The sequence below is a fragment of the Puma concolor genome, chromosome B3 (genome assembly GCF_028749965.1).
Source record: "Puma concolor isolate L17-30 chromosome B3, mPumCon1.1.hap2, whole genome shotgun sequence".
Classification (NCBI taxonomy): Eukaryota; Metazoa; Chordata; class Mammalia; order Carnivora; family Felidae; genus Puma; species Puma concolor.
The window spans coordinates 30,349,187-30,376,491 of record NC_141672.1 but is presented as its reverse complement, the minus strand read 5'-3'; the positions used below and the strand labels follow the sequence as shown (position 1 = coordinate 30,376,491).

At 45.8% G+C, this 27,305-nt stretch overlaps 1 protein-coding gene and 1 pseudogene across 6 annotated transcripts in view; one reads left to right on the top strand and one right to left on the bottom strand.

Moving 5' to 3' along the window:
- DPF3 (double PHD fingers 3) overlaps nt 1-27,305 on the bottom strand; it is a 268,289-nt gene that overhangs the window by 220,600 nt on the left and 20,384 nt on the right. The window contains exon 1 of one of the 6 annotated variants that reach the window (XM_086709354.1): nt 24,878-25,811. The exons of 4 other annotated variants lie outside the window; for them this stretch is intronic. The gene's annotated coding sequence lies outside the window, so the exon portion shown is untranslated. Of the gene's footprint in view, nt 1-16,569; nt 17,724-24,877; nt 25,812-27,305 lie in introns of those variants that run through there. One more of the 6 variants, XM_086709353.1, reaches the window with a different exon arrangement.
- Nucleotides 8,742-9,484, top strand: LOC112854960 (high mobility group protein B3 pseudogene; annotated as a pseudogene).

Sequence of the window (27,305 nt, the reverse complement as noted above, 5' to 3'; positions counted from 1 at the left end):
ATCAGTAATCTCACTGATGTTTGATATTCACTCAAAACTTCCCTAAACTCTACATCTCATTCAATAAAGGGTGTGAGGAGTATTGGGAGGGTAGGAAATGATTCTTTTTTGCAAAGGATGTGGCAATTAGTATTTGCTGTTCTTGAAAATAAAGCAGACATTTTGGGGGGTGGGGGAGGAGTCCTAAACCTTCCATTTCAGGTACTACTACTCAGGTAGCATTTCAAGAGGCTCCCCAAAAGAGGCAGTTCCAGCAACTCAAGTGAATTTTCCCAGTGACCACACGGTCCACACGCATGAGAGGGGAGAAATACAGGAATGGCAAAATGACAGAATGAGTACAGTGTTATTCTGCCTTAAAACCCAAATCAGATGTGAATATGGAATCATTTTCTTCATCAAAATCAAGCAGAGGATTGGCACCCCTTCCCCGGAAGAGCGTGTGGCAGCATTTCCTGAATACACACCCACCCTCTGACCTGGAGATCCCACCGGCAGGTGTGTGCACTTCAGGCCCCCAAAAGACATGTGCCAGCATATTCCTCACCGTGAAATTCATAGAAGTCTCCAACTAGGAACTGCCATGTGTCCCTCAAGAGTAGAACAGGCATGGGGCGCCTGGGTGGCTCAGTCGGCTATGTGTCCGACTTCGACTCAGGTCATGAGCTCGCAATCACAGTTCACAGGTTCAAGCCCCACGTCAGGCTCTGTGCTGACAGCTCAGAGCCTGGAGCCTGCTTCAGATTCTGTGTATCCTTCTCTCTCTGCCCCTCCCCCGCTCATGCTCTGTCTCTCAAAAATAAATAAACGTTTAAAAAATGTTTTAAAAAAGGGTAGAAGAGGCAAAGAAATGGTCTATTTACCTGAAGGACTACACAGCACTAAGAACAAACAGCCTAATACTACAGTCAACACTATAGATGAATCTCACAGTGTTGAAGGGGGAAATCCAGACGCAGAAGCAGACATAGTAGAAGATTCCATCCGATGGGGTAGTTACCCTTGGCGGGGCTGGGTAAGGGGTGAGGTTGTAACTGGAAGGGGCACAGCTGGGCTTCTGTCCTGTTGTTTCTTAATCTGGGTGTTGAGGACACAAAGAAATTCAACTTGTTGAAATGTATTCGGCTGAACACACCGTGCACCTTTCTCTGCATATGCTACACTTCAATATTTAAAACTTTAAAAAAATCAGTCAATGAGCAAAACTTAAAGGTGATTATGAATAAAGTAATCAGGCAGACAAGGCTCCTGGAGCCAGATCGTATCTGGCGTGTATCGTTCCCGGGAGCTCTCCTGTCGATGCGAAAACCAGACAGATTAGCTGAGTGTGCAAGACGGGCATTCTGTGAGAGGAGATGAAAGGCGAATGGAGAACCTAGCACTTTCTTTGGAAAAGAGCAGTTTCACCAAATCTAGACTTGCAGCCTCCACTCAGGTTATTAATCCAATGCGCTGTTACAGATGGACCCACATTTGCTTCAAAAATACTCAGGGTTTTGGTTTTCGCTTTTCTGCCCTTAAAAAAAAAAAAAAAAAGTTTGGAATGAGGGAAAAGGCCTAGTTATTTTATATGGAAATCGAATCTATTTTCACAGAGACTAGAGTGAAAATCCCATCAATGGGAAGGAAGCAGAAGCTGGAGATGGAAAGAGATGCTCTATAAAGCTCTAGCACCACAGGCAAACTTGGGTCTCTTCTCAGCTCAATAACAATATTTGTAACAATGGCTAACACTTAAGCGGGTTTTTATAGGCTAGGCATTGCTAGAAGTGCTCACATGTATTAATTCATTCAGTCCCCATCTGTGAGGTAGGGGTTTATGTAATTCCCAACTTACAGACTGAGACTGAGGCCCGGAGAGGTTAAGAAACTTGCCAAAAGTCACACAGCTAGTAAGTGACAGAAGTAGGCAGTCTATCGAAAGTCTGTGTTCTTAACCATTATACCCTATTGCTTCCTAATAAGCACTTATTAAGCCCCTACTGTGCACTGTGCCGAGCAAGAGAGATACTGAGATACAGAAAACACTAGTCCGAGGGTTATGGAGTTAGTCCAGGCAGTGACAAGGATCACACAGGCACCTAGCCATCTAATTTCACAACGAAATTTGGACAGTTTGGAAAACTGTCTCCAAACACCTGGATATTTAGTTTTCAAGGACTCCAAAAGCAGTGTCCTTTTTCTCACTGATACTATGCTACCCATTAGAGTAAGTTGTAAGAATACACATTCCTTGATGCCCCACCCACCCCTGAGTCCTGAGACTCAATAAAGCTCTCATCAAGTTGATTAAGAGGCAAAGACGACCTGTAAGTACATTTGTTTATTTTTCCTGAACTGCCCTCTTGTGTAAAAAGGGTTGTTCACCCCTGATCTAGCAGGCATACACACAGGGCCTCTCAGAGGAAGAGAGACTCCCCCCCCGCCCCCAGGTACCCAGGTGATTAAAAAATGAAGAAATTCGGGGCGCCTCGGTGGCTCAGTTGGTTGGGCATCCAACTTCGGCTCGGGTCATGATCTCACGGTTCGTGGGTTCCAGCCCCACGTCGGGCTCTGTGCTGACAGCTCAGAGCCTGGAGCCTGCTTCAGATTCTGTGTGTGTCTCTCTCTCTGCCCCCTCTCTGATCGTGCTCTGTCTCTCTGTCCCTCTCAAAACTCAAAAATAAATAAACATTTAAAAAAAAAAATGAGGAGGGGCGCCTGGGTGGCTCAGTCAGTTAACCGTCCAACTTCGGCTCAAGTCACAATCTCGTGGTTCATGAATTCGAGCCCTGCGTCGGGTTCTGTGCTGACCGCTCAGAGCCTGGAGCCTGCTTCGGATTCTGTGTCTCCCTCTCTCTCTGCCCCTCCACTGCTCATGCTCTGTCTCTCTCTGTCTCAAAAATAAATTAATTTTAAAAAAACATAAATAAATAAATAAATAAATAAATAAATAAATAAATAAATAAGAAGAAATTCAAGGCAGGACTACAACATGTATGGCACATTTTAACGTTTATTTATTTTTGAGACAGAGAGAGAGACAGAGCATGAATGGGGGAGGGACAGAGAGAGAGGGAGACACAGAATCGGAAGCAGGCTCCAGGCTCTGAGCCATCAGCCCAGAGCCCGACGCAGGGCTCAAACTCATGGACCGCGAGATCATGACCTGAGCTGAAGTCGGACACTTAACCGACTGAGCCACCCAGGCGCCCCATGTATGGCACATTTTAAACATGCACACTTCACAAATTCACACTTTTCCCGCACATGCACACACAAACCCAAATATGATGTAAAATTACTATGATCTCAAAAGAATTACAGGATTTACTATTCTTAATATAAATTCGTAGTGCCCGGATGCCACGGATGGTATGATCTAGGCACAGAAGATACATGTGATCCCTTGTGACGTACATCCTGGTGATTACGTATATAATCTCATGCAGAGACGACATCACAGTTTCAGCTGAGGCCTCCAGAACTAGAGACCCTGGTTTAATCAGCTCTCACTATCGTCCCCACCTTATTAACAAGCTTTCCTTAAGGAAAGAAGAATAAAAGATCGATCCCAGTGGTAAGAAGAGTGACGGCCCAGTTGGGAACTGATGAGAGAGAAGACACGAGGTTCACAGAGCTGGAGAAAATGTGAGTGAAAACCCCAGGACATGGCCACCTACAGAGCCAGGCTAGCCAGCTGTAGGATCTCCATGACACCAAGAAGTCAAGACCAAGAGGTCAGCTAAGGTTACGAGAGCCAGGCAGGAGGAATATGACCACCTGCCTCCTTACCCGTGAGGCTAGCTCCTACCCAGGACCTTAGATGCCCCACTCACAGTGCTGGCCCACCTCTGCCAGCTTCTCCACAAGCACAGGTGGGGTCCTAAGCACTTAGGAGTCTTCCAACATGTACTCCCTTCTCTAGGTCCACCCCATTTCCTGGGAGTCAATTAGATGCTTTTAGGGAGTCAAAAATGGTGCCCATTGTGAGATGCTACTTTCTACCAGAGTAGTGTGTGGTCTGATTCCAAAAGCTGGGGATGAAAAGAGTATGAAAGCTCCTCGGACCTCTGAAAATGAGACAGTGCCGAAAACCGGTGGAAACCCATTGTCCAATATCTTTATTTTTCTGCTAAAATCTACCCACCGTGTGAGTTGCCAAGGCAAGTTACGTCTCTTGTTCTGAAGCTAGGAAGGTTCTCTCTCCACATGACACCTGCAGGAGATGGAAAACAATACCCTCTGCATATCATAGAACACCAGCTCCCAGTAAGAGGACACCCCAACTCCTGCCAGTGCAGTACCCAGGCGGGGGTGGCTTTTCCACTTTTCTCTAGACAGGCCACCAGGGTCCTCTTCAAGGGCAAAGGACTCCCCAGCCCCTGTGAGGCCTCACTGCACACTGTTTATTTATCTATAATTTATTTATAATTTCTACAGCTTTTTACCTGGAGACACACCCAACAAGAAGGGGTCTTACTCTTCCCACAGAGGTCTGTAGACCATGTACTAAATTCACTTGCTCTTACTCAAGCTATAGAAAGCTGACCTTGAAATATCCTATCTAAGGTCATCTCTTAGGTCCAGCCCAGGCCAACACAACTGATTTTATTTTTTCAAAACACCAGCCCATTCAGATAGCCTTGTCTGTCTTCATTAACATTCTCAGTGACGAGAAGGGCCAGGGTTCAAGGCCCAAGGTTGCATCTAGAGGCCTATAGGAAGCTATAAAACTGAGAGATATAGCCAGTCCACGAGCTATCCTTGAGTCACTGACCTTCTTGACACATTCTCACTCCCTGGCAGTAATAGCTTAACACTTCCTGAGCATTGACTCTGGCTCAGACCATATCCTAAAAGCATCACATGGGTTGACTTATTTCATTCTTATACCAACCCTGGGGTACATGGAAGGCAGCTATGCTCACCACTATACCACCAATGCTGCGCAACACTGTGATAACTGATAGAACTGGGATTTTAAACCAGAAGTGTGAGTTCAAATCCCAAACTCCAATGAGAGCCACAACATAGTTCTCGACTCAAGGATTACAGCTGGTGCTATTGAAAGGAGCATTCACTTAACTGTTAGGAGCGTTCATTTGTCTCCCTATCTCCCTGAATCACACATTGCTAACTTCCCTCCAGTATTCATTCTCCCTTCTGCCTTCTTATAATAACCTCCAGTCCCAAGTTTTGCCTAAGCACATGGCCGTCTGCTCCAGACTACATTTCCCAGCATCCCTTGCAGCCATATGACCAAGCTCCAACCAATGGGTTGTGAGTGGAAGCTCCTTAATTGCAAGCTGCTGGCCTTGGATTTCGTCACCTCCTACTACCCACATCCTGAAACACAGACTTAGAGATGCGAAACAGTAAAGAACCAGGGTCCGTGAATGATTTCATGTACCTACTTTGCCAGTTTGGTGTGCTTGCCCTAGGGTTTACATAAGACAGAAATAAACCTCTGTCTTATTTAGCCATTCTCTTTGGAGATCTGTGTTACAGCAGCATACTCTCTATGTTAGATTCAGTACCTTAAGGCCCAACTCATCTTATTCTACTCAACACCCCCAAAACCCTTTCTTAGCACTAGGAACATAGTGGCTACTCAACAAATATTTGTTACATGAGTGAAAACACCGTTATGTAAACCAGGTGATACTGGGCCCAAACAGACTTAGCTAAGCTCTGTAGATGACCCTTATCCAGGTAGGTACGATATCTCCTGCTTTTTTGGCAAGTAGGAACTCAGGCCAGAGAGTCTGTGTTTAGGGAAGCATTTGCAGTAGGGGAGGAGTGAACTTTTACTGCACCTGTTGTCGACTCTCTGCTGAGATGAAGGATTTTGTGCTTAACCACAAGTTAGCTGGGGTCACTGCTTGTCTCATAATAATAATGAGCTCAATTTGAGCACTTACTTTGTGCCAGGTCCCATACTAAGCACTTCACACACTAAGGCATTTGTTTGCATTTAATCCTCCTGACAACCCGACAAGGTAGGAACTATTATTGTTCCCAAATGAGGAAACCGGGCGCAAAAAGAAGTTCACTAACTTGCCTGGGCCACGTGGCTAACAAATGACAAAGGTCAACTTCAAACTCAAGTTGTAGGAGACCTAAACTTATTCTCTTCTCACCCATCATGCTACTCTGCCTCTTCATGTATGACAGGCTTATATTCCCAGCTATGGTTCCAAGTTTGGAAGGCTGGACCGAGGATCGTGCTTTTCTGAATAGATGCGCAATGCACAGAGCACCCAGTGTGGCTGTGACACTTTTCCCCTGGGCATGGCTGGTGAGGAGCTGCACACACCACCCCCACCCCCCACCCCCCACCCCACGCCAGCACAGAGCAGAAGGCAAACAGTCTGAGCCCCCTGGTCCACCGAGCTCCTTCTTGCTCTCTCCTGGGCTGTCCTCACTGCCTCTTGACCTCCACACCCTGCTGCCCCTACCACTGCCACCCACAGCTTATGCCCTTTCCCTCAGCCACCTCACCTGGATTGGCCCTCCCACCCGCTTCCATGCACAATTCTTGCCTGGCCTTGCAACAGTCCTCACTGAAGCCAACAGGTGCAGATCTGCCTACCCAGCCTGGTAATGGTGTGGTCCAAGCTTCACTTCTCACCTCCACCCCAACTCTGTCCTCACTTTCATTCTTCACCTACAACAGTTCCCTCCTCCTCATACCACAAGCTCAGCAAAGTAGAGTCAGTAGTCAAGTAGGGAGACACCGAGCAGGCTTCATCCCAGAGGTTGCAAACCTAGGACCTACAGGCCAAATATGGCCCCCAAGTATGCTTTGTTTGGCTGCACTCTGCTTTTTGAAATTGAATTCATTACATCAAAAGTTGTTAGGGTTCACATAAAAAATTCAGATTTAGAGTCTCTCTTAAAAAGTGAGGAGTCTTGGGGCGCCTGGGTGGCGCAGTCGGTTAAGCGTCCGACTTCAGCCAGGTCACGATCTCGCGGTCCGTGAGTTCGAGTCCCGCGTCGGGCTCTGGGCTGATGGCTCGGAGCCTGGAGCCTGTTTCCGATTCTGTGTCTCCCTCTCTCTCTGCCCCTCCCCCGTTCATGCTCTGTCTCTCTCTGTCCCAAAAATAAATAAAAACGTTGAAAAAAAAATTTTTTTTTTAAAAAGTGAGGAGTCTTGGCGACACTGGAATCACCTTCCCATGTGACAAATAGCTGGGGCTGAATTTGGACATCCGCTGGAAGGGCATGAACTTCTAGCTCACCACCATCTTCTTCACTCCTTATTCTACGTTTCCCATCCAGACATCCCTTCACTCACTGACACAGCAGGCCTGGCCCCTATAGGCACTTGATTTGGCAGTGCCTGTTGTAGTGTCTCCATTCGGCTGATGAGCACACTGAGAAAGGGAGAAGAGAAATTATTCTTCCAGGTCTTGAAATTATTCTTCCAGGTTGAGTGCACCCACAAATCTATGGCTGGCTCTCATCAGACAATACCGACCAAGCTCCTGGGTGCCCCAGGCCCTGTCCAGAGCATCACAGGTGCTCAAGCAGGTATTGTCCCTGCTTTTGCCTAGTCACCACACTCTTCCACACTGCTGCTCCAAACACATAGGTATGCCAGGGAAAGGCACTTTCTTTTTTCTCAATTTTTTTTAAGTTTTATTTATTTTGAAAGACAGCATACGAGCAGGGGACACAGAGAGAGAGAGAGAGAGAGAGAGAGACAGGGAGGGAGGGAGGGAGGGGGAGAGAGAGAGAGAGAGAGAGAGAGAGAATTTCAAACAGGCTCCACGTTGTCAGCACAGAGTCCAACGCAGGGCTCAATCTCACAAACTATGAGATCATGACCTGAGCCAAAACCAAGAGTCAGACACTTAACTGAGCCACCCAGGCACCCCAGCACTTTCTTTTTTCCACACACACAAGCATCTCTTACACTGTGTGCCATGATCATCTGATTCTTCTCGTCTCACGAAGACTAACTTCTCTCAAATCTGTCATGCGGATTATACACCCTGAACCTGCCAAGAGGTGACCTTTCTTTAAGTAATCCCCTCTTGGCCTGAATCCTGGTGATGAGTATGTGCATAGGTGTGTACATGTCTGTGCTCAGTGTATGCTTCTGGACTAACACTCCATCCCCTCACTAATTTCCCAGACAGGTCAGAAGTCAGCATGTGCCCCAGTCGGTGAACCAGACAGCGTCTCTTCTGTTCCACTGCCCCATCAAAGGGGACAGCAGCGGCTGGTGCTTGCCTTGATGGGGTGAAGGGTCAGAGTTGCCAGATCTTCGATTTTGCAAGAAGCCAGAAATATTATTTAAAACAGGCAAGCAGTGGTTTCTATTAAAAAGACCAGTGCTTAAAACAAGCCCCCAAGAGCCTGAGACACTTTATGGGGATCAGGTGCTAGAGGGGAACGACAGGAAATGAAGGCTCCCCCTTGAAATGCCCCATTGGAAGAGTCAGCAGCAGGTCCTCAATCCCCTGCCATGTCCTGATGCCCATCTGAGGACACAGAAGAGGACCCAAGTGTGCTTGGCTGGTTTTGCCCTCCAGCCTCGTCCTCCTTGATGATAAGACAACTAAGGTGTCTTTGACTTACGTTGTTTGAATTCCCTGTTTGTTCTGGGCTTAAAACAAACCTTTCTTCTTCCTTTTTCTCAACCACCTTCTCCCTAGAACCCTCAGGTTCTTAACTCACACTGCATTTCTAGATCCTTCCAATAAGGAGGTTGCAGCTTCCCATTTCTTTGATTAAACAACTTTAATAAAGAATTCACAGATAAGGCGGCTCTCGTGAAGGCAGCTAAGGCGAGGCTGGAGAGCGCAGAGCCGTGCATCGTGCCTTGCACTGCCCAGGCTAGCGAACAATACAGTCAGGATGGCTAAAGGTGATCCCAAGAAACCAAAGGGCAAGATGTCTGCTTATGCCGTCTTTGTGTAGACGTGCAGAGAGGAACATAAGAAGAAAAACCCAGAGGTCCCTGTCAATTTTGCAGAATTTTCCAAGAAGTGCTCTGAGAGGTGGAAGACAATGTCTGAGAAAGAGAAATCTATATTTGATGAAATGGCAAAGGCAGATAAAGTGCGCTATGATCGGGAAACGAAGGATTATGGACCAGCTAAGGGAGGCAAGATGAAGAAGGACCCTACCGCCCCCAAAAGGCCACCGTCTGGATTCTTCCTGTCCTGTTCAGAATTCCGCCCCAAGATCAAATCTACAAACCCTGGTATCTCCGTTGGAGATGTGGCAAAGAAGCTGGATGGGATGTGGGATAACTTAAGTGACAGTGAAAAGCGGCCTTACGACAACAAGGCGGTGGAGCTAAAGGAGAAGTACGAGAAGGATGTCGTTGAGTGTAAGTCTAAAGGAAAGTCTGATGGCGCAAAAGCGTCCTGCAAAAGTTGCCCGGAAAAGGGTGGAAGAGGAAGATGAAGAAAATGAGGAGGAAGGGGAGGAGGAGGAAGAGGAGGAATAAAAAAAAAAAACTGTTTATCTGTCTCCTTAGAGTAGGGAGCACTGTCATTGACACCTCTCTTATCCGAGGCGGGTCTGTTGCCCTCGTTAAGTTTAATTACACAGCTGGGTCATGGTCATATTGTAGTCTCTTCAAAGTGCTCTAGAAATTGTCAGTGGTTTACATGAAGCGGCCATGGGGGTCCGGAGCACCCTGAAACGTATCAGAGTTGTACGTATGTCCAAACATTTTTATTTTTATTTGATAAATTTTTTTTAACATTTATTTATTTATTTTTGAGACAGAGAGAGACAGAGCATGAACAGGGGAGGGGCAGAGAGAGAGGGAGACACAGAATCTGAAGCAGGCTCCAGGCTCTGAGCTGTCAGCACAGAGCCCGACGCGGGGCTCGAACTCACGGGCCGCGAGATCATGACCTGAGCCGAAGTCGGCCACTTAACCGACTGAGCCACCCAGGTGCCCCTCTCCAAACAGGTTTTAAAACGAGAAGGCTCTCGTGTTCTCCGCACTCTGTGCACGTTGCTGTTGGTGTGACAGGGCTTTTAGAGATGTTTCTGGCATTTTCCCCTTTGAATTTGTAAGGTGGTGTTAACTCTATGGTTATGGGCTAGAAATCCTGAGTTCTCAACTGTACATATCTATAGTTTTAAAAAAAAAAAAAAAAAGGACAAACCCACTGAGACACAATCTTCATGCTCCTTGCTTGGCTTGAGGCTGTGGGGGAAGATGCCTTTTGGAGGGGCTGTAGCTCAGGGCGTGCACTGTGAAGCTGGGCCTGTGGACACTGCAGTGGGCATCTGTTTAGCTTCAGGTTGTCTTCTTTCTGTATATAGTGACCTAGCGTTCTGCTGCCGTTCTTAGCTGTGGAAAAGGGTCAGCGGTGGGGGGAGACAGTCAGCTGGCATGAGAAGTGTTTGCATCTTTTTTAGTTAAGTGCGGTAGCTTTAACCTGTTTGCTTTGAAACAAACTGTAGAGCTCTTCACGGTCAGCAAAGCAAAGAGCCACTGCATCGATGAAAGTTCAAAGAACCTTCTATACGAAACACAATTTGCAACGTTCTGTTATTTTTCTGTATGTTTAGAATGCCGAAATGTTTTTGAAGTTAAATAAACAGTATTACATTTAAAAAAAAAAAAAAAAAGAATTCACAGATATGAAAGTGCTTATCATGAAGCAGGTAACATCCTTTTCCTCCCCAAATCACACACAATTACCATATAAATGGCCTGGCAAAGGGACTTCCTTGAGAGGTGGCAGATTCTAACTACTCTTACACTTACAAAGCTTTAAAAAAGAGAGAGAGGGGTGCCTGGGTGGCGCAGTCGGTTAAGCGTCCGGCTTCAGCCAGGTCACGATCTCGCGGTCCGTGAGTTCGAGCCCCGCGTCGGGCTCTGTGCTGACAGCTCAGAGCCTGGAGCCTGCTTCAGATTCTGTGTCTCCCTCTCTCTGACCCTCCCCCGTTCATGCTCTGTCTCTCTCTGTCTCAAAAATAAATAAACGTTAAAAAAAATTTTTTTAATAAAATAAAATAAATAAAAATTAAAAAGAGAGAAAGAGAAAAGTACAATTTCCAAATGAGAAAATGTCACAGACAGCCACAAGCTGACTTCCCAAGGGATGCAAATACCCTTTCTCCAAGCAAAAAACACGCAACGTACAAAATGTCCACGTGAGGGTCTGTGCCTCCTATGTGGGCAGTCGCCCTTCTACTGAGGGAGATGAGCAGCCCGAGGGTATGCCCCAGAAAGGCGGCCAATGAGAGGCCTGCTCGTGCTGCGTCCGGATTGGCCAGGCCTGGCACCAGCTGGAACTGGGACCAGCTTTGAGGACAGCAGAGACTTGATAGGATTCTCTCTTCAAAGCATAGAGCAAACATCAATTAATCCTCAAAAGACGCTTTCAAGGAGAACATTATCCCTTTTGAGGATGTGGAAGCTAAGAGGTGCCGCAGGTAGTTGAAGGGAGGGCAGAGGAGAAAACAGAGCACTGGGCTCCGAGCCCCAGATCCGGTTCTCCAGAGAGAGTCAAGTTGCGGGAGAAGAATGGACCCACAGAACTGGGGCAAAGGAGGCGACAGAGAAGCTGCTTTGGAGGGTGCCCCTCAAGGCTCCTGCTGCTTCATCCCAGAACAGGCTGCAAAGTGAAACACAGCCAGAGTCCTATGTGTGCACGCCAGTCCGGGGAACCAGAGAACGAGTTCAGATTACGGGACCTTCTTCAGCCTAATGACCACTAAGTCTGTGGGAGGAGGAAAAACCGAAATCGGAATCCAATTTGCCATACTGAGCCTATTTCGGTAACCCCACCCTCCCCCCTTCCTGACAGGGGGAGGGGAGTATGTATAAACACAGGGGATGCCCTGCCTGGCTGGTCTTTCCATCTCAAGAGAACCCATGCAGAGCTTCCTGCACCTCACACTCTTAAGGATCACCGCCAGTCACTGTGCCTGGCAATAAACGTCACACATTCTCACGTTACACATTTATTCGACCTTTAACCTGTTGCTCTGAGATACCTGGAGAAATTGTATGCCACTGATCAAACGTTATTAAAAAAAAACACCCCACAATCTCTTCTCCACATGCAGTCAGTGTTACTACCTTACACGCTGATTCCCATGGTCGGCTGGCACTTTGTTAAAAATTTAGATTAACTTTCTTTGCCACACACTACACACTGTTTGCCTAAAGAAAGCCCAGGCCATGTGCAAATTATAGGCTGATTAGAGATATTTAAATGTTTGTAGGAAGGATTTTCCTAAAGGGTCTGAATGAGTTTTCTCTCAATTTACCATTTAGTCAAAGAAATAAAGGAAATTACCCTACAACCGAATTTTTCTTTCTTAATTCAACTACCTAACACCCACTCTAGCATAGCCACGCATATATATATATATATATATATATATATATATATATATATATATATACACACACATATACACACACACACACATATGCCTTCAAAACCATAGAAAATATCTGGAAGTGATTAATCACTAAATTCTACTCCTGAGACCATTATTACACTATATGTTAACTAACTTGGATTTAAATAAAATTAGGGGCACCTGGGTGGCTCAGTCGGTTAAGCATCTGACTTCGGCTCAGGTCATGATCTTGCGGTCCGTGATTTCAAGCCCCATGTCCGGCTCTGTGTTGACAGCCCAGAGCCTGGAGCCTGCTTTGGATTCTGTGTCTCCCTCTCTCTCTCTGCTCCTCCCCTGCTCATGCTCTCTCTCTCTCTCTCTCTCTCTCTCTCTCTCTCTCTCTCTTTCTCAAAAATAAATTTAAAATTTTTTTTTAATTTTAATAAAGAAAGAAAGAAAAATTTTAAAAAAGGAAAATATCTGGAAGGATATGCCAAAAAAAAACAAAAACAAAACAAAACAAAAACAACCATGTCCTTAACAGTAGGGAGCAAAATGGGCAATCAGAGAACAAGTCTTTTTTTGTTGTTGTTCTTTTTTGTCTTGTTTTATGCACTTCTTCTATGCATTTTTTTTACAACCAGCATGTGACTTTTTATTTTTTTTTATTTTTTTTTTTTATTTTTTTTTCAACGTTTATTTATTTTTTGGGACAGAGAGAGACAGAGCATGAACAGGGGAGGGGCAGAGAGAGAGGGAGACACAGAATCGGAAACAGGCTCCAGGCTCTGAGCCATCAGCCCAGAGCCTGACGCGGGGCTCGAACTCACGGACCGCGAGATCGTGACCTGGCTGAAGTCGGACGCTCAACCTACTGCGCCACCCAGGCGCCCCCAGCATGTGACTTTTTAAATGTTTAAAATTATAAAATGAAAAAGTTACCTTCAGATCCTTTATTTTTCCCCGTGTGGCATTTTGTCCCGATGCCTATGCAAAGTAAGCCAGTAGATTTTGGAAACATCTTGTTGTCTTTTAGCAAAAAATTACAAACTCTCATCGTAATACTGTTAACACTCAGGTCATTTCATTCAGAATGCACCACGCTGAGAAAGGACAATTCCTTGCAACCCACTTCGCAGAGGAGTCTGAAGCCGCATCAGGCAAAACTAAGTCAGAAACAGAGCTTCAAGACCAGGAGAATGATTCAGGCTTCTTGACCTGACTGGCTTAATTAAGCAAAGCCTGAGAAACGCTGCTGAAAGGCTGCCGTTCTGCACTAGTGCGACCCGGCTCCCGTTCCCACTCCGCGGTCCCTATCACTGGCCAGCACACACGAATTCACAGAACCAGCCAATAGGCTGGAGTCCCTCCAATTATTAAGATCATCTTCTTCTCTTAAAGAATGGGCTTTTCCAGTGACATCAACGCTTCCATCATTGAAGTGTTTATCTAGAGAATATTTCAGTTGGAAGCTTGAGAAACAGAGAATTTGAGGTTACTCAAAGAGCCCTCACCAGTTGCAAAGTAATTAGCAAAGTGGGGGGAAAAAAAACAGCGTTGGAGTGATGAGGCCAATAGGAATATCCGATTCGTTTACAGGATTTTTCACTGACACCTGCTTTTTGCATGAATAAAATTAGATACAGTTGCTCTCAGCAAATCAATGATCGGGGATCCGAAATGCAGGAAAATACACGTTCTGGGTCTTTTGGACTCCGGGTATTTGGCAGAGACAGGCAGCGGGGTCTAATTGTCCATATTCCATCCTGACCCGGAAATGAAAGCTCCCAGTCACAGAAGTTCTGTAGCTAATCAGTTACCAGTCACACTTCACTCCTCACTGTCTTTTTTTTTTTTAATTTTTTTTTCAACGTTTATTTATTTTTGGGGGGGACAGAGAGAGACAGAGCATGAACGGGCGAGGGGCAGAGAGAGAGGGAGACACAGAATCAGAAACAGGCTCCAGGCTCTGAGCCATCAGCCCAGAGCCCGACGCGGGGCTCGAACTCACGACCGCGAGATCGTGACCTGGCTGAAGTCGGACGCTTAACTGACTGCGCCACCCAGGCGCCCCTCTCCTCACTGTCTTTAAAGTCACCAGGGGGAACCCCAATTTGCAACAGATCAAGATGCATTCCTTTTGGGGCACAGATGTCCTTCCAATTCCACTATTGCCCTCTCCATCCTGACACTGACATAGAAACGAAGGGAAGCAGGCTAAGAAAACCCTCCCCTTTGATATTAGTAAGAATTGTGCAGTCCCCGGATGATCAGAGCCCAGGCTACACAGGACTTGAAAGAACGATGGAGACTTTGATATGGAATATAAAAAAGTAATGAGCAGGAGAGGCAGGCGGACCAAACTGGGAGGCCCAAGGCCAGCTCCAGCTCTGACTTCCCCAGTGACGATGGCTCTGATTTATTAAGCAAAGATGATAGATACTTACCTCTCTACCTTTTTATCTGAGATGAATGAGATAAATTTCAAATGGTTTATTTGCCACGACCTAATAATAATAATAATAATAATAATAATAATAATAATAATACAAATGAGGGAAGTAGGAACTGAGCCCACCCTCTGCCTTCTTTCTAAAGAGATTTCACATGTGGCATCTCATCATTACCCCTGGTGAGATAATGGGTCACTATTATTATTATTAGCCCCATTTTATAGAAAAAGCAACTGAGGCACAGACTGGTGACCTGGCCAGGGCAGCATGGTTTATAGAAGAAGCATTGCCCTGTTCAACACACTGAAATGCATTCCAGTGATTCTGGTCTGTGAAGACCTCTCTAGGTTGTGCCTACAAGACTTGGCCACCTGGGAGACACAACACTCAGGCCTCCTCCGTAACAGCCACGAACCTTCTCCTTAGGCTCACCCTGCTTCTACACAGCTTAGTTTGCAGGGAGACTTTTAACTAAGACATTCTCAGAGTCCTGCTGGGCAAGGCACAGTAGGGGGTGGGCAGGGGAGGCAATGGACTCTATATAACCCATGTGTAAATGTGGTCCAAAGCAAACACCCACAACCCTTGGTCCCTAGGCGAGGAGAAAAGATAGCACCAAGGAGTGAACCAAGACACCAACAGCTGCTGTTGGGGGGGGGGGGGGGGGGGGCTTCCTACCTCAGGAATTTTTAATGGTTTAAGGCATGAACTATTAGCAGGAGCCCCAAATCACCAGCACCCAGGTGTAAATTCTATTCTTAGGGAATGTCAGGAGTCTTATGTTCTAGAGTCTAGATCACCCACTGCTACTAAAGAGCAGAGTGAATTGGAAGGAAAGACAGAAGATAGTAATGAATGGCTTTTATGGCCTGGCCTATTCTTTGGGGCTTCACATAGCTCATCTCAATGTGACGGCCTCGGGCACGGCATGACTCCTCTTGACTTTCTCCACCTATGGCACAGGGAGAGGATGTCTAGGGCTCTTTCCATCCCAGATACATCCTCAGTTGCCACCACAGCCCAGTTCCATTACTCCAATTCTCTTCTGCAGGTATCACAGGATGCTGCTGGTGGTTCTCCAGCTCCACGAAACCCTCTCCCCGGACTCCCCCTCTCTGGGGCAGGAGAGCATCTTTCCATCTTCTCTTATCACTCCTGTTACAGCCAGCAGGATGGACAGATACACACACACACACACACACACACACACACACACACACACACACTTCCCAGAACATCCTCAATTTACTCAGGGATCCATGAGGCAACGTTGGGGGACCCAAGAGGGGTGAGGAAGGAGGGGAAGAAGGAGGCTCACGGTGGTAGACTGGCCACTTCCAGTCTGCTTTGTGAAGGCCCCCAAGCTTTGAGGGGTGCTGGGAAGGGAAGCTACAGTTGAGGAATGCAGGGGGACCGGGCAGACCCATGTGGAGCTTGGATCCCACCCCATAGGAGATAATGTTTTCGAAAGAGCACACGTTTGACCAGGGAAGAAGAGACTAAGCCCAGGCTTAAGAGCATATCTGTTTTCTCCCCACCTGCCCCCCTTTTCCCAGCCTCGACTTGGAGCAAATGGTTAAGCCAACCCGAACCCAGAAGTGTGAATAATACATGGAGCCAGCTCGCAAGCCGCCCACACAGGAGGGCATGTCGGGCTGCACAGATGGCCCTCTCACGTGCACAGGCCATAGCTATGCTGTGGGGGGCTGAGATTCCGGGGCAGCCTTTATGCTCCTCACTAACCATGTAAGAGAAAGTGGGGCTCCCCAAGAGAGCCATGAAATGTGGGGTGAGGACTTACGTGTGGACAGGAGAGTGCCAGCCATCCTGGGGCAGACACCAACAGCTGGAGTGATTTGTTAGCCCTTTTTTCGTGAGTTAATTTGCTTCCAGCAGATTCCATTAGTGACCTGACAGACCCAGGGCCTGGAGGAGGGCCCTGAAAGAGCTGCTAACTCAGCAGACCGAAGGCCAGACGTCTTGCACCCAGCCCTTTGCCCGAGGTTTCTATTTGAAGAGCTTAGAATAATTATTTGCAAAGCTCTTGTTAAGGCAGCACCGCTGAACTACGTATAGGCAGAAGACACATGAACCTTGACCACTAAACATAATCCGCCAACCAGAAACTGGCGCAATACAGGAAAAGGATTCCCACATGTAATAATCTCTCCTTCCCAATGGCAGGAATGAAGCGAAAGTCAAAGTTATAAACTGGGTTCCATCTGAACCTGAGCGGAGGGGGAAGGGAAGAGGGGGAGGGTTGGGCTTCCTTTGAGTTCCAGTTGACATTTCCAGCAGAATAAGAAAAGAATCATGCTATTAGTACTGCTGCTGCCGTTACAACACAAATAATGATAACAACCACAGTTAATGTTTGTTTGGCACCTGGTACACGCCAGGAACTATGCCATAAGCTTTTTAAGCATTATCTCACTGACTCTTCGTAACAGCCCTCTGAGGTAGGAAAGCTGCGTGGGTAAGAGACATCACACCGCAACTAAGTCATGGGAAAAGATCCAGAGCGGAACCAAGCCCAGGGACGTCTGACTCCAAGCTGGTGCACGGCCCCACTTTGCTCCACAGCTCAATCCCAGGCTGGAGAAAGAGCAAGGAAACAGGATGCCCAGCCCAACATGTGCCCTCACTAGCTGTCGGACCTCAGCAAGTGATTTCAACTCATGGGCCATCCTATTCCACAAGACAGCTGAGTGATTTCTTAAGGACCCCTTCCATTCAAACCATAGTTATGGACCACCTGGGGCACAAAGATGGGGAGGTGGGTGTATAAACACAACTGAGGAATGGCCCTGCCCTCCAGGGATCTGCTATGTAAAAGTCTTAGGTGCCCTTTCAGCTCTAAAATAACACTTAGCAATTCTTTTAATATAAAGAAGTATTTGTGACAGCATTTATACCCATCTTCTCTTTGTTCTGTGTGAACATACGCATGGAAAGGTAATGGATTTGGTCCATTTTTGCTCTCACCTTGTTATTTTTTTGTGTTGCTTGAATTTTTAGTAACAAATATACATTTCCATTAAACCAATGAAGTCATTTTTTAAATACTGCTAAAACAATAATATATAAGTGTGTGTGTGTGTGTGTGTGTGTGTGTGTGTGTGTGTGTGTGTGTGTATAAAGAAAGAAATGGGGGCGCCTGGGTGGCGCAGTCGGTTGAGCGTCCGACTTCAGCCAGGTCACGATCTCGCGGTCCGTGAGTTCGAGCCCCGCGTCGGGCTCTGGGCTGATGGCTCGGAGCCTGGAGCCTGTTTCCGATGATTCTGTGTCTCCCTCTCTCTCTGCTCCTCCCCCGTTCATGCTCTGTCTCTCTATGTCCCAAAAATAAATAAACGTTGAAAAAAAAAATTTTTTTTAAATAAAAAAAAAAAAAAAGAAAGAAATGTATTTCATCACTAACTGGATATTTTATAATATTAATAAATTGTTGGGGTGCCTGGGTGGCTCAGTCAGTTAAGCGTCCAACTTCGGCTCAGGTCATGATCTCGGGTTCCTGGGTTCAAGCCCCGCATTGGGCTCCGTGCTGACAGCTCAGAGCCTGGAGCCTGCTTCAGATTCTGTGTCTCCTTCTTTCTCTGCCCCTCCCCTGCTCAGGCTCTGTCTCTCTTTCTCTCAAAAATAAATAAACATTAAAAGAAATTTTTTTAACTCGGATGAGATTGTAACTGTATTTTCTAAAAGAATCTTTATTTTTACAGGTACATACTGAAATTTTTACAGATAAAATAAATGATGTCTGGGATTTATTTCAAAATAAATAAATCCCGGTGTGGAAGGGTAGGGATATTTCCCAAAAGCTAAGGTAAGCCCCCAGCTGGCAACCTTTTTTGCCTGAGCATTTCCCCGTCTTTGGCTAACTCTTCCCTTTGACTATCATAGTCTAACTTCGTTTGTCCTCTGTGGCTTCCTTCCACCCCCACACCATTCCCCAAAACCTTCTAGAATCACCCATCAAGTCTGCTGGTATATTCAGGTGCCCAGGCCATTCTATCTGACCTTACCCTTGCCAGAGGACAGAAGGTATGGGCCTGAGAAATACTCCCACACACCACTGTTCAAAGTCAACTACCATCAGATTCTGTTCGCTCTAGAGACAGAACAGCTTGACCGGCGTGGGAGGCAAGGTGGGAGGCACCTTTCATTTATTCATTCAACAAACACTTGTCAATCACCTACTTTGTGCCAGGCACTGAGTCAGGTGCTGGAGAATGAGTGGTAAACAAGACAAAATTGACACCTTCACAGAGTTTCCATGCTAGACAAGGAGCCACTTTAGATGTATCCTTGCCAACCCTCCAAGACTTAGGGTCAGCAGTACATTTTCCAAGACATCCCTGAATCACCTGGGATATTGTCCAAAATAAGGAAAGACATGATCTGATGCCAAGACAGAGAAAACCACCCAACTCCCTACCCCAATCCAATTTCCCAGTTCATGGGACACAAAGACCAAAATGGTAAAGACTACCAGGTGCGTAAATGATGTCAGACAATAGGGCAACCAGGCCACAATGTTCCAGGCCCACCGGTGTCATATTCGTATCAGAATTTTTGTAACCTTTGCTGCCACTTTGGCAAAAGTTTCTCATCCACTTTTGAGGTTAAAATAAGTAAAACTTGAATAGCATGCATGAGTGTAGCAGTTTTTAAAAACAAAACTTCCCTGCCAGGGATGACTTATATAATCTATATAACCACGGGCCTCCTATGTAAGTGCTTGGTCATGGGAAAATGTTTAGCATTGTTCAGCGGTCACTTATACCGGCACTTGGTCACAAGGACTTCCAAATCAAATTTCTAAGCAAAAAACGTTCCATTTGGAAAACTACATTTTCCAATTTTCTTGCTTTATCATGACAATGGAAATAGAGTGTCATGAGTAAGTGTTTTAATTTATTCATCAAGATATAGGATCTATTCTCATATTAGTTGTGGATTTACCATTGTTCTAATAAAAATGCAGGCTTTACACAGTTTTCTCCATTGACTCTAAGCTCCAAAGGGCAAAAACCATCTCAGTCCTACTCTTGTATTACAACCAGCACCTACCATGTTGCCTGGCATATAGTTGATGCTAGTAAATATTTCTTGAATTGAATCCAAACATGCTTTTTTAAATGATTTTTTTTTTATTAAACTCAATGGCACAGCCCAGAGATAGTTCCCTGTGCCTATGGATCAACCAGTTTGCCATCCAGGTCCCAACAAGACCCTCTAGACAGTTTCCTAATCTCCTCCCTGGATGGAGGTCCAACAGGGGCAGGCCCAACAATGCCCCGGCCTATTGGACATTTCTACCTGGATGTCAAATCAGCATCTCAAGCCAACCAAGGGCAAAACTGAGCCCACACACACCCGCCTCCACTCTCTCACCATCTTAACAATCCCATTCTTCTACATGTTCGAGCCAAAAACCTTAGAGTCACCCATGATGCCTCTTGTTGTCAGACCCTACTTCCAATTTCTTTGCAAATGCTGTCATCCTTATCTATGAAATGTATTCAAAATCCAGTCACTTCTCACAACCTTTACAATTACCACCCTGCTCCCACCCACTGCCTCCTTACTTGTCCCCTATTTGGCCCCTGCTTTTCTCCATTTACTCTCAACTCAGTAGCCAGGGTGACACTATAAACATCCTCCAGTGGGTTCCCAATACCAAAGAGAAGCCAAAGTCCTCATACGACTCTCCCTCTGTCTTGCCCTGCTCCAGCCACACTGGCCTTCTTGCCACCCTTCAAAGCATCACCCATGATTCGCACTTGCTACTCCCTCTGCCTTGAATCTGCTTCTCCCAGATGACCCTCAAATGACACTTTTCAGTGGCCACCTTATTTTAAACTGTCTTCCCCCAACATCCCCTGTCCCAACTCCCTGCTTTGGTTGCCTTCATTTACCACCATCTCATTTTTTTTAATGTTTATTTATTTTTGAGAGAGAGAGAGAAAGAGTGGGGAGAGGCAGAGAAAGAAAGAGAGGGGGAGAATCTCTAGCAGTCTCTACACTGTCAGTGCAGAGCATGATGTGGGGCTCATACTCACGAACCATGAGATCATGACCTGAGCCAAAATCAAGAGTTGGACACTTAACCAACTGAGCCACTCAGGCGCCCAGCCACCACCTCATTTATTTACTTACTTAGGCCACCATCTGTATGCCCCACTAGAATGTAAGCTCTAGGAAGGCAAGGATTTCACCCATTTTGCTCATTGCTTTATGTCCATCACCCAAAATAGTACTGAGTGCTCAATAAATATTTGCATTAACAATCTCAGGATACATGGAAATATTCTTATCTCTCCATTATGGAGGGAAGATCACAGAATCCTCTGAAAGACGTATGATTCAATTCATAACAAAATATAGATAGACTTCAGGCCTTTCTCAAACAAATATGCTCTAATGCATTTCGACAGGGAAGGAAATCTCATTTCATTTTTACTCCCTCTCGCCCTTCCTAAGTCAGGGTCCACCTGCCTCCTTCTCAGCCCAAAGCTGGAAAGCATCCATTCAGAGGATGTAGGAGGAAGTTCAGGTGTCACAGACCCGAAGGCAGTTACTACCCACAAATTGGAGGGTAAGAGAAATGACCGACAAGGAAAAGAGAAATTAGCATGTAGATGAGAAACACATGTTTAAAATCCCATCCCAGGCCATGAGTCAGCTGAGTGAAGCTGGCACCAGAGTGACAAATTAATTTCATGACCCTGTTGCTTTCATTAGGTACTGCAGGGGGAAAAAAGCAGCTGATATGTAGAAAAAGTTTATGTATGTCTGCCTACATGTCTATATAGAGTGGTCTGGTAATAAAATGGGTTCCTTTCCAGTGAAATTTGGATATGCATTAGACCACCTACTGTGTGCCTCACACAGTGCAGAGTGCTGGAGACCAAAGTGCTGGAGGCAGTGAGGAGCTCTAGCAGGTGGAGGTGACTGGCATAGACACAGCTCACCAGAAGTGCCCTTGCTATGTATGGGCTCTGCAAGCATAAACAAAGCACTATGGGAGCCACAGGCAGTGGTTCTGCCTGAAGGAGGCGCAGACCTTGAAGGGCAAGTGGAAACTAGAGAGGGTCATCAGGCAGAGGTGTGGGGTCAGAGGGGAAGTCCTGGCAGAGAATGTCACAGAAGCAAAGGCCAGGAGGTTGGAAGTCCCCGTTCTGGCATGATTCAAGCCGAGTCCACAGATCAATGTCAGAATGAGCTGAATTGTGAACGTCAGGCTAGGTAGTTTGGCAGCCTCCTCCAAGGAGTGTCCCCAGTCCCTCCAGGCAGAATGGATTCCTTCCCTGCTTTGTGTACACACTCCTCAAAGCACATCCCCAGCCCAGGGCATCAGCACAGGGTGTTGGCTGTTCCCTCTGCTTAGAATGCTTTTCTTTTCCCCCAGACACCTGCAAGTGCCACTCCCTTCAGTCCTGCAGGTTTCTGCTCAATTGTCACCTTGACTGAAGTCATCTCTGAACAAGCGTGCAAGGGGGCAAACTCACACAGGTATACCCTTTACCTCACTTCATTCTCACCATAGCATTTATACCTGTGCATTTGTCCACTAGAATGTGAGTCCCACAAGGGTAAGGACTTTGTTTTGTTGACTGCTGTGTCCCCAACACCTACAGTGTGTGGCACATGGTGGGAGTTCAATAAATATTTGATGAATGAATAAAAAGCACCTGTAACACTTGAATGATTTTTGACTATTTTTATCTGTCCCCACCTGTAAGACTGAAAACTTATATGAAAGCAAGCATTGTCTTCTCCATTCTCTATCCTAGCACCTCTCACAGAGCTGCATAGAGTTGGTACTCAGTAAATAACTGATGGATGGATGGATGAATGGATGGATGGATGAATGGGTGGATAGGTGGATGAACATACAGATGGACAGATGGGTGGATGGGTGGATGGATGGATGGGTGGGTGGGTGGATGGACAGATGGATGGGAGGGCGGGTGGGTGGATAGGTGGATGAACAGATGGATGGGACGGTGGGTGGGTAGATGGGTGGATGGATGGATGGGTACATGGATGGATCCTATAATCATTAGGAGCCACTGGTGGTATAAAGGAACTGAACTATGCAGAGCCCTCCCTGTGGGCAAGGATAGCCTGACATGGGGACAGACTGCAGCTGGAAAGTCAATTGGGAAGCTCCTGCCTGTGTCCTTATGAGCACTAATATTGCCTAGGTAAATGGAGGAGGAGACAGAGTCCAGAGACACTGCCAAGGTCAAGTTAACAGGACTCAGGGACAAAGTAGGGGTGAAGAGAGACAGGAGCCAAAGATGACTCTGAGATTTTTACTCAAATAATAGTGAACCCTGAGGAGAATAAGCAGCTTTGGGGAAAGAAGAAGAATTCACTTAGGATATAAGTTTGAAAGAGAATACCCAGGAGAAATGGAGTAGGCAATAGGATAGTCAGGAGGAAAGAAGATTGAATTGTGAGCACTGGCTGAAGCCATGGGAATTTACTCATTCTTTCTATTTTAAGCACCTTCCATGTCCCACGCACTTACTATATACTAGGCACCGTGGATATTACAGTGGCCAAGACAGGCAAGGCCTGTGCTCTCACAGAACTTACATTCCAAGGGGAAAGGCACACTAAAGACAGGTGAACAAACAAATACGTAAAGATAATTTCTGATGGTTGCATGCACTATGAAAAACACATACCAGGGTAATACACCAGGGCAACTATTGCAGGGACAGCATCAAGTGCAGTGCTCAGAGGAGGCCCCTCTGAAGAAGCGGCTTTTGCCACAAGGAGGCAGGGGGCAGGAATGACAAGGAAGTTCCTTGCTTCATGGCTTCGATTTTCTTAAAGAAGTCAGTGGTGAAATCATCCGTTCAGAGCGAGAGGATGGAGTGGGTTTTCAGGTAAATGGAAAACCCTGGAACAAGTGCCGAAGAGAAGAAATGAAAAAGGCTCAGAAAAGAGGTTATGATGGGGCACCGAGGACCTAGCTGAGGGCCGAAACCGTAAATGTGTAAGGGAGCCTATCGATGCAGAGCGTACGCATATTTTACAAATATTATATATCGATGAAGCTTTATGTCCCTGCAGCTATATTGAAACCAGCATTAAGGCCCTAGGAGTGATCTGGAATCTCTATCCCTACTTGGGGTGAGATGGGTTTGCCGGAGTGTTTATTTGATTTTAATTAAGTTTGATGGGCTGTGAGGGTTTTCATTACGTGCTTTGACCAGGCACATTCCCACCACCGCCACCCCCCGCCCCCACCACCACAGACCCCAGTTGCTTTGGTCTGTGTTCCTGCCACGGCCTCTCCACTCAAGCCATCCTGCAAATTAATCACCCTCAACGTCCATCCTGCCATACCTTAAATAACTCCCCAGCACCTACAGGATCAGCGCCAAAGTTTTCACACTGATATTTATACCAGGTGCTTCACTGCCTGTCCAGCCTTCTCTCTCCCAGCTACCCAGCCATGTACACTGTGCCTTTTTGAACCCCTACCTGCTTTGCATGGACAGACCCAGGTTTGTGCCTCGGAGTCTTAGGCAAGTTGCTTAAAGTCTTTAGAGTTTTCTCCTCTATAAACTAGTTAACATTATCTGCTTCCCGGGAGGATTAAATGAATTAATGTGTGTGCACCACACAGTACAAGACTGCTGAGCAGAGTGTAGGTGTTCAAGATGGAAGCTGGAACTAGTGTAATTATTACTTTAAAAGGCTGCTTTGTGGGGCTCCTGGGTGGCTCAGTCGGTTGGGCGTCCGACTTCAGCTCAGGTCACGATCTCGCGGTCCATGAGTTCGAGCCCCGCATTGGGCTCTGGGCTGATGGCTCAGAGCCCGGAGCCTGTTTCCGATTCTGTGTCTCCCTCTCTCTCTGCCCCTCCCCTGTTCATGCTCTGTCTCTCTCTGTCCCCAAAATAAATAAACGTTAAAAAAAAAAAAAAAGAATTAAAAAAAAAAAAGGCTGCTTTGTAATGATGCGGTTATTGTAGCAGCTAGCTCATGGCCACATACACAGAAGACACTGGGTCCGTGGCCCTTGGCATGGTTACCGTGTTCTCCTTTGGACCTTGTCTCTCGGTTTCTGGTGCGCTCTTCTTTAGACTTACCTTAAAAGTTAACTTGCATCTCAGAGTCTTAGAGTCTTCAACTTATATTAATATTCAACATAGGTCTCGTCCCTCAGCTAGACAGGAAGTTCCTGAAGAACAGAAATTGTTCTGCTTTTCAGTATCCTCTTCAGCGTGAAGCACAGAGCCTTCCACTTCGGGAGGTGCTAAATAATTCTTGGTTGATGTGCCATGCTAAGAGGTTGATTCCCCTCTTAAAGGGAAGGCTTCTCTCTCCTCAGCTCCCTAGATTCCCCCCACCCATCAAGGCCTCCTTCAGCCTCGCCTCCTCCATGAAGCTGCCCGGTGAAACTGATTTCTTCCTTCTTTTCTACCTTCCTTCCCCATGGTTCCCACTATCTTGTCATACTTTGCCTTAGAGCTTCTAGACTTTTAGCGAAGGCAAAGCCAAGGGAGAGTGCACACGCAGTCCCCTCACTTCCTCCCGTACTCATTTTACAGATATATTATTTTCTAGCTAGACCAGGAGAACTCCAGGCTACACCAAGGGTCTTTTTCACAAGGAGGAAGCCAAGGTTTGAGGTAGCCAAATACTGGTATTTCAACCATCAGGACTCTGGACAGCTTTTCATAGGGGTTCTGTCTCCCGTGGCTTCATGCCGGAAAACATCAGGGCGAAAACCAAAACAAACACTAGGGTACAATGAGCTACCACCTCAGGCCTGTTAGAATGGCTAGGTATCAAAATAAGTGTTGGCGAGGAGGTGGAGAAAAGGGAACCCATGTGCACTGTTGGGGGAATGTAAATTGGTGCAGCCACTGTGGAAAACAGAGTAGAGGTTTCTGAGAAAATTTTAAATAGAACTACCCTAGGGGTGCCTGGGTGGCTCAGTTGGTTGAGTGGTCCCACTCTTGATTTCGGCTCAGGTCGTGATCTCACAGTTTGTGGGACGGAGCCCTGCATTGGGCTCTGGGTCGTGTGGAGCCTGCTTGGGATTCTCTCTCTCCCTCTCTCTCTCTCTCTCTCTCAAAATAAATAAATAAAATTAAATAAATATATAATAAACTTAAATAAACTTAAATATATATATATAAAGATATATATATACATATATGTGTGTATATATATATACACACACATATATATAACATATATATTAAATATATATTTATGTATTATATATTTTTATATATTTATAAATAAAATAAATAAATATGTATATTTTATATATTTATATATACTTATATATTTATATATATAATATATATATGAAAAAATAGAACTAATCTATGGTCCAGCAATGCCACTTCTGGGTATTTATCCAAAGCAAATGAAAATACTAACTGCACGCTCCCATCCACTGCAGCATTATTTACAATAGCCGAAACATGGAAACAACGTAAGTGTTTATCAATGGATGAATGGATAACAAAAATGTGGTCTGTACATACACACACAAAGGAGTATTACTCCTCCATAAAAAAGAAGGAAATCCTGCCATTTGCCACTTGGATGGACCTCAAGGGCATTATGCTAAATGAAGTAAGTCAGACTGAGAAAGACAAATACTGTATGATCTCACTTATATGTGGAATGAGAGAACAGATTGGTGGTTGCCAGAGGCAGAGGGTAGTGGAGGGTAATAGGTGAAGGTGTCCAAAAGATACAAACTTCTAGTTATAAATAAGTCCTGGTGATAGAAGGTATAGCATGGTGACTGTAGTTAATAATGGTGTATTTGCAAGTTACTAAGAGAGATTTTAAAAGTTCTCATCACAAGAAAAAAAATCTTTTAAGTATGTGTGGTGATGTCAGACTTATTTCGGTGATCATTTTGCAATACATATAAATATCGAATCACTGTTATAGTGAAATTATTACATACATAATTAATTATATATTAATTAATATATTGAAATTAATACAACGTTATAGGCTAAATATATCTAAATTTGAAAAAAATTTTTTAAATAAATGAGGAAAAAAAACTTATTTTTTTTTAAATTTTTTTTTCAACGTTTATTTATTTTTGAGACAGAGAGAGACAGAGCATGAGCAGGGGAGGGGCAGAGACAGAGGGAGACACAGAATCTGAAACAGGCTCCAGGCTCTGAGCGGTCAGCACAGAGCCTGACGCGGGGCTCAAACTCACGGGCCGTGAGATCATGACCTGAACCGAAGTCGGACGCTTAACCGACCAAGCCACCCAGGCGCCCCCAAAAAAACTTATTTTAAGGGAGGCAGGTATAAGGGAGGAACGGCTGGAGGACCTGGGTTTCAAGCCCAGTTCTGTGCTTTTCCTAGCTGTGTGAGGCCTGACCACTATCCCAGACCTTGCCAGGCCTCTGCCACCATGTCTCGACAGTAAGGGAGACCACCAGTGATCTCCAAGGTATTTTCTAGGTCTGCAGTTCCAAGCTCTAGACTTGCCTATGAGCTGTACTGTTAAGGGACAAATTGAGTCAA